The 15,388-nt window shown below is 43.7% G+C and overlaps 1 protein-coding gene across 3 annotated transcripts in view; it reads right to left on the reverse strand.

Annotated features, from left to right (window-relative positions):
• Lpin2 (lipin 2) overlaps positions 1-15,382 on the reverse strand; it is a 71,531-nt gene extending 56,149 nt beyond the window's left edge. Inside the window, exon 1 of one of the 3 annotated variants that reach the window (XM_013353944.2) lies at positions 15,298-15,382. The gene's annotated coding sequence lies outside the window, so the exon portion shown is untranslated. Of the gene's footprint in view, positions 1-14,308; positions 14,329-14,955; positions 15,048-15,297 lie in introns of those variants that run through there. The other 2 variants (XM_026789484.1, XM_013353946.2) reach the window with 2 other exon arrangements.
• Positions 15,383-15,388: the final 6 nt, after the last annotated feature.

Raw genomic sequence — 15,388 nt, forward strand, 5'->3', positions numbered from 1 at the left:
CTGCTATGAACATAGTTGAACAAATGCCCCTGTCATATGATCGGGCATCTCTTGGGTATACTCCCAAGAGTGGTATTGCTGGGTCCAGGGGTTTTTTCTTTATTTTAAAGACAAGGTCTCACTATATATAGTTTTGGCTGTCCTGGAACCCACTACATAAACCAGAGATGCACCTGCCCCTCTACTTCCCAAGTGCTGGGATTAAAGGCAGTCACCACCATGACTGCTGTCATGTGCTTAAGCAAGAATAAAGATTTATTTGAAACTTCAAATGATAAAATTTCAGGTAAGGAAATTGTATTAAGTTGACGCAACAGAAATTGTTTCAGGCTACAACCTAGTCTTCCTTTCAATTTATAACAAAAATGACTGAACTCCCTCTAGTGTTCACACTGGAGAACAACAATCCTTTCCTTTTGTATTAACAAGGAACTAGAGAATATTGTATTTTGATTAGTAAAAAATCATCACGAGAATATTTTTAAACAGCAATTACAAAGAGGCCCATAAATCCAAGGCAAATGTGGTGATGCATGCCCGTATGTTCACAATGAAGCTGGAGAAGTACTGCCTTGAATTTGAGGTTAGACTAACCTACACAGTTGACACCATGTCTCAAAAAAAAAAAAAAGGAGAGAATTCCATAACCTTCACTTCAATAATTCTATGGCTCCGAGATCACTCATGACAAAGTGACTCACATGAAAAAAGAACCACAGCTAACCTGAAATAAGGATTTCCTTATTCTGAAGAGATCGTCGATACTAAAGCAGTTTCTTCATACAGCTATAATTAGTTACAACTCCCTATTTAAACTATTAAAACAACCTGAAGAGACTGATGGAGAAATTCCTCTAGCTACCACTCTCAGGGTCAGCCAACATCTGTCACCTGGGTAGCAGGTAACAGCTGTATGGTACTCAATTTCGGTGTTTTCCTAATACTCTCTCTCAATCTCTAAACTAAACAGAACAGCATCAACTGTGAATGTGTAATAAGAACACAAAGCAGAAGCCAGAGGGTCCCCTGGTCTTTATGTACCTCTGCAGTCATCTCTTTTAGTTCCTAGTGTATTTGTTGTTTGAGTAAACTTTATATGATAAGGTATTAGATACCTGGAGGAGTATTAAAATGATTCCTAAAGACTATACAACTTCTTTCAAGACTCCTCATTTACATATAAAATGAACACATTCAGGGTTGAGGAGATAGCTCAGTGGTACGCATGATGAGGCCCTGGGTTTAACACCCAGTCTGGCCAAAACAAAATAAAGCACATTCTGCATTTTGCTTTGCTGTCTATTGGTGAATAAAAAAGTGATTGCTCAATATTTTCATCTACTATATTCAAGGGTTAATAAATTATTTCTTCTGTGGTGTGGAATACCCTTAGAAAATTACATGTCCATACCTCAATTTGGAAAGTCTGAACTATGCATGGCTCTGAACTCTAATCCTTCTTGACCAATGGTCTTGATCATGCTTTCTCTGGATATTTTTGAAGAGTGGCCTGGCTGCAGCCTACAAGCATGTCTGCCCATTAAGAGAGGGAAACTGCACAGTCCAATTAAGGATCAGAATTATGCTCTCTGGCTAGAGTCTCTGGCCAATGCTACCATAAAATAAAGCCAGAAATAATGAAGAAAGCCTCTACCCAGGGGAAGCAAAGTGTGTGTGTGTATGGGGTGTAGGAGGTGTGGATGTGGGGGGCTTGTAGGGTGTGGGAGGTGTGGATGTGTAGGGGGTGTTGTAGGGTGTGAGGATTGTGTGGGGAGTATGGGGGTGCATGTCCGTGGGAATGTACGGTGTATGTGGGGGGCATGAGGGTATGGGGGTGTGGGGGGATGTGTGAGTGTAGGGGTGTGAGTGGGGTGTTTGTGGGCCTATGTCCTTGGCATTTTCCTAGACACACAGCTTATTTACTATATAAAACTTTATTTCAATGTCCTTTAGCTCTTTCATCTCAACTCAGTCTGCACACCGGTGCACAGGAATGACATGCTAAGTATTGCTGTCATCCCATTTCACAAACAAGAAGTCCTGCAGAAACAGGGAAGATGGCATATGATCCACCATTCAAGAGACTGAAGTGTCTTGAGTTAGGCCAGCCTGGACCACACAGTGAGTCCTGGCTAAAGAAAAAAAAAAGTATTGAGATACAAGTCTCATTGTCAAATTTTAAAATATAATTTTTAAAGTGTGCTGGCCAAAGAAAACATTCCTGGACTCCCTGAGAGGACTTTCCCTTCCCTGATGGTTCTCCACAACACTGCCATCTCGAGAATCTCTGGACTCCCTGAAAAGCTGGTGACTGATAATTTTGTTCCTATGACTTCTTTCACTATGTTCGAACAATTAAGTTTTTAAAATTTAAGAAATACTAGTAGTATCAGGCACCCTCCTTTTTCCACCTATGGAAATGGATTGCTGCTGTAGTATAGATAAGAACTTAGAACCTGAAATCCCATTAACAACCTTTCAGGTTTGTGGTTTCTTGGGAAGGAGTATAGTGATTCTTTCAGATACAAAGTGCATTTGAACAGTAAACACAGAAGGAACTCAAAAGAAAAAATTGTGAAGGGCACAAACAACTGATAAACATAACTATGTACTATCAGCGAGAAAGTACTGGTGCTAGCTACAGTGGTGAAGAAGATGGGGATGACATCAGACCACCTCCAGACCCTGCTTGCAACCACACAGTTTGCTCTTCATTGGATTAGGTGGATCTTCTCATCTCAGAAGATCTGGATTAAAAGTTAGTCTTCCCACTTCAAAGGATTTAATTAAAAAAATTCCTCACAAGGGTTTTAGTTAAGTCCAGAAGTAGTCAAATTAACAACAAAGAATAGCCATTACATATGCTCAACCTGGCTTTACATATATAACAACAGTTCTTAAAATAAAGAAGCACAACATATACACACATGCAAGCCTATCACTCAAAGATGTGGATATGGAAATAAAATATTCACGAACCAAACAGTTCCTACTATAGGCCATTGCCTCTAAGCCTGGCCCCTGCACGCTAGAAAGTGTTACAGCGTCGGAGTATCCAAAATACAAAATCTGTCTGCTTTTTTCTTTTCAGAGTTCCCGGATCTTTTCTTTCTTTCTTTTTTTTTTTTAAACACATAATCAACATGCCTAAGAGAACTGGTGGCTAGCATCAGTGAGATTGCCTCTTATCTGTGTCCTGCATGTCCTGAGCCACACCACACAGACAGCTGCAAACAAACAGAACAGTGGGATGGGGTGGTCAGTGGGAATGGAGGCCAGGTCATAGGAGTAGTGATTGGATTTGTCGCTTTTAATAATTTAAATTTGGGTGTTCCAATCTTTGCATATGGGGTCAGATAATTCTTTGGTAATAAAAAGACACACAGGGTCCCTCGCCTCCAACCACTAGATGTCAGCAGCACCCTCTCCGAAATTGTGACAATCAAAAAAAAAAAAAAAAAAAAAATCTGATCACTTTGAAAGTCCTCTATTGGCAACTACTCCATTTGGGAATCACCAGCATTCATGTATTTAGTTAGTTCTGTTTATTTTGTTGGTTGGTTAGCTTTGAGACAGGCTTTTACAATTCAGCCCGGGCAGAATTCATGAGGCAGCCTAGGCTGGCCTCTAGGAGGACAAAACTATCCGTCGAATAACCCCAAGACCTATCCACAGTCAGTGCTTAACCAATAACTGTTGGGGTTGGTTGAGGTTGGAGCCCTGCCATAAGGGAGCTCACGATTCAGAAGGGAACACAAGAAAGCACATGAATGATTGAATCTAATTTCTCACTGACATCAACAGTTCTCTGAGTCTCTTTTAGCTTTACAAATCATTCTCCCATTCCAACGAGCTCGATCAATTGTACTCCACTCTTCACCTCCTCGTCAACAGGACAGATGCAATCACATTCCAGCCACAAACAGGCAGGATGAGACTGAAAAGGGTCAGAAGAGGCCTACCGCGATATGAAACGGCTGTAAAGGAGAAACTAACAGCCTGGGCTCCCTCAGGCCTGTATTAGACAGTTGAGGTGCTCTCCCCAGAGTACTCCTTTCTTCCAACTTGTCGTGCAACACTCTTCAGTCACATTTACATCTCAGCAAAATCTGTTTAACATGAATGCTGTGTTTGAGTCAGCTCTTAAAATTGTGATAAATCAATGAACCATCATCTAGTACATTATCAGTTCCTCTTTGCCACTGGAAAAATTCTTCCTTTTTCAAAAATTTATTTTTATTATTCTTACATTATGTGCATATGGACTGTGAGGTTACAGGTACTTGTGAGCCGTCTGACAGGAGCACTGGGAACCCAGTGTGGTTCTGAGAAGAGCACTCAGCACGCTAAACCACTGGATCATCAATGCCTAAGAGCACTCCTGCAATTTAATTAAGTCATACACAACACTTAGGAGCCAAAAAATTAATTCATTACTCTTATATGAATGATTAACTGTCTTCTCCCTCACCCCCCCGCCCCAGATAGGGTCTCTCTTTGTAGCATTGGCTGTCCTGGAACTAACTCTGTAGACCAGACTGGCCTCAAACTCAAAGACGCCTTGGCCTCTACATTTTGCGTGGTAGGATTAAAGGCATGTGCCACCACTGACCTGGTGAATAAGATTTTAGCTATTTCCAAAAACTTGAAAAGTAAAAAATATATTCTACCACTGACATTAAAAAAATAATTTAGAGAGGTGTTTTCCAGAATGACAGTATAAATGAAATTTATATACTGGTGATAACATGGGCAAAATATGGGCCAGGTATGTCACTTGGGGTAGAATGGTTGCCTAGCATGCCCAAGGCACTAGGTTTAACACACACAAACACACACAGACACACACACACACACACGAAAACCACAAAAGCCTTTGTACATTTGGCTGTGTTTTTAATCATCCTCCTCTACAGTTACATTTTTATTAATAGTACCAACAGTTTCCTTACACTACATGTATAATAAAGAATAATATTAAGAACCTGAAGTAATTTGATATACAATTGAGGTTTAGATTAATAGTGTTACATGATATCTGTAAAATGGCTATCAATACCCCCATTTCAACAGGTAGAGAAGATGCAGAAATAACTGTTGTTTTCTCACATCCTAGGAGTGTGCCCTCCCCCTACATATTTACATATATCTCCCCAAACAGAACAATGCCTCCCCCCACCAAGTATTACTTGGTTCTCCAAAGGCCTTTCCTTCAGCCATCAAAATCTCTGTGCCTGCTAGAAACCCCAAAAGCAAACTGCACATCTTTGCACAGCAGGGTCACTGGCAATACTTCATAAATGTGTATACTTCTTTGGAGGCTTGTACTTCTCTAAACCTAACTCAAATGCAAAGGAACACTAGTGAGGTCAAAGCTATAGCAATCCCTTTGAGACAGCATCCTGACACGCAGCCACTGTAAAATCCAGACATGGGTAGCTCTGCTAAAACGGTGGCTTCACACATGCTATCAATCATCACTTAGTGACTCCAGCAGGTGGGAGAGACCTTCAGGGATTGTTAGCAGCACAGTAATCTTACGGCACAATAAGCATTGAGTCAGCAGTTTGTTTAGTTGACAGCACAGAAGCAATCAAAACTCCATGTCCCCTTGATACACATTCATTTCTTTTCCCAAATATCTCCAATTTTTTCTGCCTTTTGATCTCAGAAACCCAGCATCCAAGAGGAAAGTCTGCTACCCCTCCCTCCAGATGGAGCTGTAAGAGCAAGTTGTCAAAGGTGGGCTCAACAAGAGAGCAGCAGGTCCAAGAGCAACAAGTTGGTGAAGCACCAGGGATGCAGCAACTTCAAGGTCTTTCACTCCCTGACAGGTTCCACACACACCATTCTCTGTAGGCTAGGATCAAGCAGTAACCCTGGGGGACAAGCCACCTGCACTCACTTTTGTGTTCTTATGCCAACAGAAGGCAACAAGAACAGTGTCTCATACTAGGACAGCTAGAAAAAGGAAATGAGGGAGGGAGGGAGGGAGGGAGGGAGAGAGAGAAGGAGGGGAAAGAAGAGAGGAGGGAGGGGAGAGGCTGCTTTAGGTGAAGGCCCTGGAAAGACCAAAGTAAGAAAGCATATGGCAGGGTATTTTAAAGCACAAGTCCAGGAAGGCTGCCACCTGAAAATAAAGACCCAAGGGAAGTACAGGGACGAGCTTTGGTCACATGACTATCCTGTAAAAGAGACAAGCTTAAATAGAACCAGGCCCTGATGCTGTTTTCTTCAATTTGGCCACCCTTTGAATTACTTCAGAAAGAAAGCAAGAATGAAGCACGCGGTGACTGCAATGCTCAGCTGATAAAATCTGAGAATCAGCAGAAATGTTAGCAGTTACACAAGACTGAACAAAAATCTCCAGTTAAAATCTGAGGATCATTTCCTAAGGGCTTTCTTTCTGCTCTTCCTTGTAAAATATTCCTGTGACTAGACACCCTGCGAAGCTTTCACAGCAGCACACCCATCCTTCCATGATGCTATCAGGGGTCGGAGTGTGTCCTCCAAAACAGGAAATCTAAGCTCTGAGTTCTAGTCGTTAACCTTAACTCAGTAAGAAGACTTTTACAGATAATCAAGACAAAATGATGTTTCAGGGAACCCAACACCCTCTTCTGACTTCCACAGGCACCAGGCACACACATGGTGTACACACATACATGCAGAAAAAATACACATACACATAAAATAAAAAATCTTTTAAAAATACAGATTTGGTTTTCAGTGGAGAAAAATCTGATAAACATAACCTCAGCCTGGTGACCAAGGCCACGGTCATTATTAAGTCAAATTATGGTACTTTACTCTCCACGGTCTTCCTCTTAGTAAGTCATAACCTATCCTACCATGAGAAAACTGCAAGGCAAACTCTAACAATGAAGCATCCTACAAAAGACTGACTAGCTCTCTAAAGGTGCTGAGGTCAGCCAGATGTGTGTGCACTCCTGCAGGCCCAGCTACTTGACATGAAGATCCCGGAAGCCCACTGAGCTCAAGACCAACCTAGTCTTGAACATAGTGAGACAGCTCCTGTCCAGTCCTCATCTCAACAATGGTAATAACAAACTGAAATTGTCAAGGTCCTTGAAAATGGAAAGTCTCCACAAAACACTGAGTCAGAGGATGAAGCGATCCCTACAACGCTGAGGGCTGCACCACAGGCAATCATAATAGAACATGCCAACAGCCTCGGGAATCCCATGTTCCCAGTCAGAGGAACAGAACCTAGTGCCAGCCAATCACCTCAACTTTATGAGGACAGTGCAACAGAAGATTCTCCACAAAGGGAGAAGCCTCAGGGACTAGCAGGCACCTGGATTCTCTGGTTTTCAAGCCCTCTGGCCTCAGACTCTGGTGACATACCGGCTTCCTATTCAAGTGTGAGAACAAACAAGACAGGAGTGGGGCAGGTATTTCCCAGGTGTTCCAATTAGTTCCTAACCCTGCCTGGTCTGAGGGCGCATACACACCACGTCATAAACAAGACACTTCAGTAATAAAGAAAAAAATAGTTAAACATTTTTAAAAAGGATGAAGTAGGAGGAGCGAGAAAGGAAAAAAGAAAAACACAAAGTTTTAAAAAAAAAACTAGTTAACTTCTCAAAAGTAGCAATTCCAAAAAGTAGAGAGAAAGTGAGCAAAGAATTAGGACAAGAGCCCCAGCAGAGGAAAGATGAGAGACACTCAGGACAAGACAGCTACTCCACGGGCAGATGGATATGAAAGCCAGCATATACTGTTCACGCCAGAGTATTTACGTCATGTGTAGTAAATAGTAAAATCACTGCACACGCTTAGTTCTGAACAATATTTGGTTATGAAAATATAAGTAGAGGAAATTGAGAAAATATTAGACAGCTTCATTGAGAAGTTGTCACCCTGACACAGGTCATGGCCTCACACTAGGACATGTAGAGTCCACTCTCAGGGTGGGTCTTCCCACACCAATTAAAGCAACCAAGACAACCCCACAGACACCCCCACAGGCCAGCCTGATGCAGACAGTCCTTCATGGAGACGCTCACATTGACACAAGAAGGTTAAGAGTCCAGGAAGAAATTCTATGCAACCACACAAAATGGTTACATTACAATACAAAACAATCCTTCAAATAAACACTTGCACATTAAAAAATATAAACAGCACTCTCTCCAAGATATTTCTTTTGCTTTTCACTTCCAGTCTCCTAAACTGAACCCCATTCCTGATCCCCGATACCCAGTTTAGAAAACTGCTTTGTATCTAAGACGACTAGCTCATTCCCCCAACTACACCGCAAGTTACTCTCAGACAAAAGAAGCAACTTCCCCTTGCCCCGTGGCTCTCAACCCCGGCACTAGTCCAGCTGGAGTTCTCAGCCTGCTCCTGGCCTCTTGACTTCTATGTAGGTATGGTCTACCATATAGACTACCATAAGGTCTAACACATACCCTCATCTACTCATCAGAACTAGCCAAGCAGCTCTCCAAAGAGACAACTGAGTCAACTAGGTAGCAAAAGAATGCATGAGAAAATGCCATAATGAAAGCAGTTATTTTGCACAATAAATATATGCTAATGCATTTTAAGTGTAGTCATAGTTTTGAATATATTTCTTTTTATTAAGGGTTCTTAGGTCATTTATTCTATTATATGGAGTAAAATTCCACCACAGGGACCTTACCTGCACATGTAGGTACTGAGCAAGGCAAACGATACAGTGACGAAGTACCAGTTAAAGACAAGACTGCTTACAGAGCGTGTGAATACACGCTCCACTGTATTGAGGTCTCAGCCGGGTACCCACGTGATGGAACAAAGATTCACTCCATCCAGTGCTGACCTTTACTACTTCTCCTGCACAGTGGGAACCCAGAAAAGAAGGGGCTATAGTATATACCCTCAGCTCAGGGACAAACTTACTTCAAGGTAGCAGCACAGTGGCTACTCAGAGCCTGTCTCAAACAGTCCAACAACCATTTCCTCCTTCCCACCTCCTGTGTTTGAATTTAGAGATCCCATTTCTTGAAAAATAGCTTTCATCTGGCGCAGTCTCCGCCCAGTGGTCGGGAGGCAGGGAACATCAACTCGTTCCGGAACGGTACGAGCAGGCATGGCGACCTCTTCAACTCCACTACTTTCCCCACTGTTTTCTCTCCCTGGCTCAATCATTGTACACACAAATGCTTTAGAGAAACCTAAGGTTCCACAGCAGGCGCGTGCTTGCTATTACCATTTATAAATGCTGGCATTAACAAGTTTCTTTATTCTATCAAATGAAAATAAAAACAGATTCCTAAAATTGATTAGGGATGTCAAATAAATGCTTACGAATTGTAAATCCTCGGGCAGTGTGGCCAGGAGACAAGGGCAAAGGAGGGTGGCTACTGCCATGGGGAATTGCCTGGCCTTCCGGAAACCTCTTAGCTCCAGGATTCTCCCATAGAAAACAGGGCTATTATCTCTGCCTAGCATGATTGTTGTGACTCCTCAGACATAATCAGTATAAAGCTCTTGGCACAATGACTCCCAAAGAAGGTGCTCAATCAAGAGATTACAGTAGCAATCACAAGTTTTTATAGACACCAAGACACAGCCTTAGAAGAGACGAAGTAGTAGGCATCTCTACTGCCTGAAGACTACGCTTAGTGCACAGACCATACTGAAACCTCACATTCCGAAGTACTACCTTTCTGGTCATGCCGGTGCGGTAGGCTACTATGAACTAGGTAAGCTGTGAACCATTAGAAAATCCTACAACTGAAAAATCAATCCTTCCTAATAAGCATTTGCCCGAAATAATAGTAAATTACAGTTTCTTTTAAGTCGTCCTTCATATTTAGTTGGATGCATGGCTATAATGTCAAATAGGTGCCTCTTATTCACTGAAAACAAGGGCAAGACATTTTAAAGAAACAATGTGTAGACAGACACTTTGGTGTGTTTAAAAAGGAAAATAAAGACTAACGCCATCACTTTAAACAAAAGGCTGATCTCCACAGATACTTCATGGAGCCCAGACATTCCTGACTTACAGTCACTTCATTTCATAAAGACTACATGTCTACACAGTCAGCCACTGGAGACAATGTAGCACAACTCAAGGAGCGCCGATCCAAGCTTCAATTCCTATTAACTACAGACATGGCGGGAAATCATCAGATCACAATTCATTTCCATCCTCATCAATGAACTTTTTGTTTGAAATTTTGTTAACTTTTTATTTTTTTTTTTTAAAAAAAGGCATGTTGGGACACATGGGAGAAACTATTGTACTATAGGCTTAAAGCAGGTACTTAAATATTCTTTTTTTAATTTTTTTATTTTTATTTTTTGAGCCAACTATTCCTTCCGTTACATTTCAGAAATAGCTAAAAGCAAAAATTCAAACAGCCACTAAAGCTACTTGGTACCACACACCTACTTTCTCTTCCTGGATCAATCTTAAAACTTCTGAAGGATGCTTTTCCCACTTGAAGCTCCTTTTCTTTATCTAATAAAGAAGACTAATGTAAGCCGGGTGGTGGTAGTGCACACCTTTAATGCCAGCACTCGGACCTCTGTGAATTCAAGGCCAGTCTGGACTATAAGAGCTAGTTCTAGGACAGGCTCCAAAGGTATAGAGAAACCCTGTCTCGAAAACAACAACAATAACAACAAAGACTAATGTAACCACTAAGATCAAATACTTTTAATCTTCTTGTTGGAATCTGCTCTTTAATCATGTTCCGTAAACTTTACAATTCTTGCCTCTTTAGGTCCCCACTAAATACTTTAACTATTACTCCAAAAATAATGAGAGAATACTTCAAGCCTTAAAAATCCCCCAAGGCACTGAAGTTACAGCAAGTGCCTCTGCTCCCGGCCAGCACTCCCTGTCCATCCCCTCTGAGGTTCAAGCACATGCAGTTGACAGATCCTGTCTCCATACACCCACTCCACAGGTGTCAGCCCAACCTGCCACCAATCTGAGTCTCCTACTTTCTCACTAGCCTATGCTCGACCCTCAAGGACTAACACCCCAGAACTTGGACTCAATGTTACTTCTCCTTTTAGGTCAATGTCTACAGAAAGCAAAAGAGGCAAAGGGGCTTTGCCTACCCAGACTGTCAGAAAGGTTAAGACGACCAAGTTATTCACCCTAACAACTACAAAAAATCCACAGCTGAATCCAGAGAAATCCCGAAGCAGCACAGGCACAGAGTAACAGATGTCACCCCGTGCGAAAGGGGTTAATGCTTGAAGCAGAAAAAAATACAAGGAGGTGGGACACTGGTATCTGGTGAGGAAAAACTCAAGAGAACTAAGATGAAAACTAAGAATCACTGTATATTCTAGAACAGGAAAGATAGGAGCTGAAAACAACTAAGAATTTATAAACCACTTAACACTTTATCTACACTTCTGGTTGATACAAATGAAAACTCAAGACAATACACATATTGCTAAGCAATACATGAGGCTAAGGAAATCTGGTGTAAGACGCAAGTGACATGAAATGAGATAGTCAGTGGTATTTAACTTAGTCTTCAGTTATAGCTAATAAATCTGCTAGAGAAGTGAGGGCTTTTGGAGAAACTGGATAAAGGCTGGGTGAGAACAGGGCCCACTGGCTGCCAATGCCTACCAGGTCTGTTCTTCTGAAGGCAGTGTCTACCCAGCCAAGAGACAAAACCTACACCAGACAGCTCACAAAGCGTGTGTCACGAGAGATAAGTACCAAACTACACAATTCTAAGCTCCAGAGTAAGAAAAAGTGCCACCCTGCAAACAATTTTTAAAAGCTCCTGTTCTCAGAGCTGTTATCCGCCACCACACCACCTTTCTCAGCGGTGACCCAAATTCAAAAGGAATTAGCAATCAAATACTGCCTTGGCTTTGTGCAGGGGTAAAATGGAGGTCGGAGGAGCTGACAACAGAACCGTGTTGATAGGCTATACAAGCTAGAATCCTTTCTCTCCTCATTTCATAGTGACATCATTAACATCTACGTCCACATGTTTTAAAAAAAATCGCTGAAAGTTAATATCCAAAGGCTTTCAAGGCAAAGGTCTCTAGGCCTGGGAGATGGCTCAGCAAGGCACTTGCTAGCAAGGTCCACGGCCTGAGTTTGGTCCCTAGGAACCCACACGGTGGATTAACACTGGCTCCAGAATACAGGCACACAAATAAGCCAATGTAAATGGTTGTTTAAAACAAGACTCAGCTGTAATCAATGATCAAATTAAAACGTGTTCATGTTGCCCTGAGACACATCACAAGGTTACAGGGTAACACAGTTCATCGCCTAACACATTCTTCGTTGGTTTGTTTTGAGATAAGGTCTCACTGTGCATCCCAGGCTACCTGAGCCTGGAACTGGTGCTCCTTCTGCCTCAGGACCACAGAGTGCGGGGATTACAGCTGTGGCAATCTCCACGGGCTTTCTTCCTTTCTTTCTCCCGTCCTCTATCTCCTTCCAGACTGTGAGGAGAGCATCAACTCAAGCTTCCAGCCATAAGTGAACAACAGGGGCAAGGACTGGGTAACAACGAGAATGGCAGGGCAGTCTTCTGGCCAGCTCACCACTGTATCCAGGTTGTTACCAGCGTTTGGGAGATCCCTACTGATTTCATGTGCTCCCCAAGAGTGAGCCATTTTCCCTCATATAAATGTGGAAAGTGCTTAGTTATTAAAGTATACTGCCGGGGCTGGAGATGGCTCAGTAGCTAAAAAAGCTTGCTGTACAACCATAAAGATCGGGGTTCAGAGCCCAGCACCACTGGTCTCTCACACACCTATTAGCCCAGCACGGGGGGAGGGGGCAGGCGGGGGAGTGGAGACAGACTTGGGGCTTACCAGTGTAACTGAAAACATGACCTCCAGGAGAAACCCCAAAGAATATGACATAAGGTAACACCTGACTCCTTTCTCTGTTTACACGCACACAAGTGCACACATTCACCTATGGCAATGACAGGAGAGGTAGATGCCATCAACTGTCAGCAAGGCGAATCAGAAAATTTATTTAAATACTTTATTACAAGAGACTTGTGATATAGCTCAGTTGGTAGAGACCTTGCCTTGTATGCACAAAGCCCTGAGTTCAAGTCCCAAAATTAACCATGGTAACATATAATGCAAAGTTCAAGGCCTGAGCTACCTGTATAAGACTGTCCCCCAAAACTATTATCCTCAAGTTACCACCAGAGAGCAGTCACTCCACATGGTATCTTCAAGCTCTTCCAATGTTTACTGAGACATAATTTTTATAGAATTCAGGCAACCACAGGCCCAACTACAAAACTATTTCACCATGAAGGCAAGCCATAGGTCCAGAGATCCTGCATCTAAGTCAAAAGTATTAATTTAGCAAGGAAGGGAAGCAGAGACAGCTAAAGCAAAGTTCCAAATATACTCCTACAGCATCGCCTACCCGAAAAAGAGTAGGTACAGGTCCTACAGCCCCTACGCCCAAAGACACAAAAAGTGACAGTCCCTAGGGGTAACTACAAAGGATTTAAATTAAAAGACACAAAGACTTAAGACTTAAAAACTTGTCGACAGACTGCTAGGCAGCCCAGTCTACCTCCTGGCAGGAATGATTCCAGTTCAATGTTTCAGATCTGATGTATATTATGCATTCAACGCTGAAGAGAAGAGCTGTTCACACAGTGACCTGTGCTATATTTAAGTTGAATATTAATATTTAAACACTACAAAATGTCCACAGTAATGTTCATTGGCCTAACTTAATCTCGGACCACCTCTGACCTGCAGCAGCACCACTATTACCCATCCGTGGCATGCCATCCAAGAAAATGTGATGAACTCATCATTTAGGGAAGATCCACGGGCTCCCAGTGACCTACGAGGGCAAGCTGCTTGCTGCCTCCTAAGTTCAACCAGCCCCACCAAAGCTCTTCTAAAAGCCAGCCTCTGTACTTGGTAATGAACAGCTACTGGAGTCTTGACAGCAGAGATTCTGTGCCCAGTGCAGGATATAGCCCAATCAATAAACCAAAATTCACAATGCCAAGTGATGAGAGCAAGCATACAGCCATACAGGAAACAAAGCCCGGGGCACCCTGTTATCCACTTCTTAACTGCACTTGGTGCCTTCAGGGGCTTTCAAAGGCTCCCATTCCCAGAGTCTCTAAGTACAGGACTTCTCTCTTGAATCTCAACTGTGCCAAATACGAAAGTGGAACCAACCATTACATTTCTAGCAACCCACAGCTATGCCTGCTACCACTTCAACAAGAAGACCCTTGGGTCCGATAAAACACAACCAAGATCTCATTTAATTGGGAAGAAGAAGCCACCCACAGCGCCCGACACTCACGTAGCTTTGTTCTTTTCAATTCCGGTTGGGTCTGGCCCGCAGGTGGCCACTCAGTCGGTACTGTGAACGTGCTCTGTGGGCAGGGCAGCCCAACAAGGGCTAACAACACCTGTCTCCTCCTCTGCCTGGTGGCTGGCTGTGCCACACTTCTGGGTCTTAAGCCAGTGAAAACAATCAACGTCAGATCGCATACTCTAAATAACTGGCAAATGATCCCAAAATAGACTTCAAAACTGACCGTGTATTAGCAAAATACTGTTAATTAGTGAGCCGAGATTCAGTAACAACCTAACCTGGATCCCTACTGTTGGGCAAAATAGCTTTAGCACCGAAGCAGGAGACTCGGTTTCAATTTTTAATTTTTTGAAGTCTCAGATATGCATTAAAAATACGTGTGGCCGCTTGTTTAGTAATCCCAGAGCCTCTCCAAGTATCCAGCGTTCCAGTACTTTCTGAAAGCGAGGGCGATCTTCCTAGTCTTGTTTTGCATAATTACGTCTCAGAAAAGCCATCCTAAATTTGAATGAAAATAATTTTCTTATGCTGGGGTGGATCCGCGGCGCTCAAAACTGGGCCGCGGAGCTGCGGCTCCCACACCAATCAGGACCTTCCAGGGCCCCCAGGGGCGAGGGCTACAGGCTACTCACATCTGAACCTGGTCCACGGCCTACAGGAGCCAGCGGCGGGCGAGCCAACCGCCTGGAGGAATAACAGCACCTCGCCAGCCCCGGCAGGGGGATGGCCGCGATCGCGAGCCGGTGCCCCCTCCCCCAGGCCCAAGGGGGGGGGGCGCAGACACGACCTCGGCGGCCATCCTCCTGCCGCGCCGGGCCCCGAGGACCGCTGCTAAGGTGGTAGTGGAGGGTGTCCCCTCAGACGCCCGCGCGTCCTCAGGAAGCGCTGCAGCGGCTACGTGGCCCACGCGAGGCGAGGCCGCGAGCGAGGAAGCAGCCCCCGAGAACCCCCGGTGCTGTCCCCGGCCCGTTTACCTGCGGCACCGCGCGCGGCAATCACTCGGCGGACGGTCGCTCGCCCCGGGCGGGCTCCGGCGAGAAGCGGGCGAGCAGGGGGCGGGGCCGC

This window comes from Microtus ochrogaster, unplaced genomic scaffold (genome assembly GCF_000317375.1).
Source record: "Microtus ochrogaster isolate Prairie Vole_2 unplaced genomic scaffold, MicOch1.0 UNK20, whole genome shotgun sequence".
Taxonomy (NCBI): Eukaryota; Metazoa; Chordata; class Mammalia; order Rodentia; family Cricetidae; genus Microtus; species Microtus ochrogaster.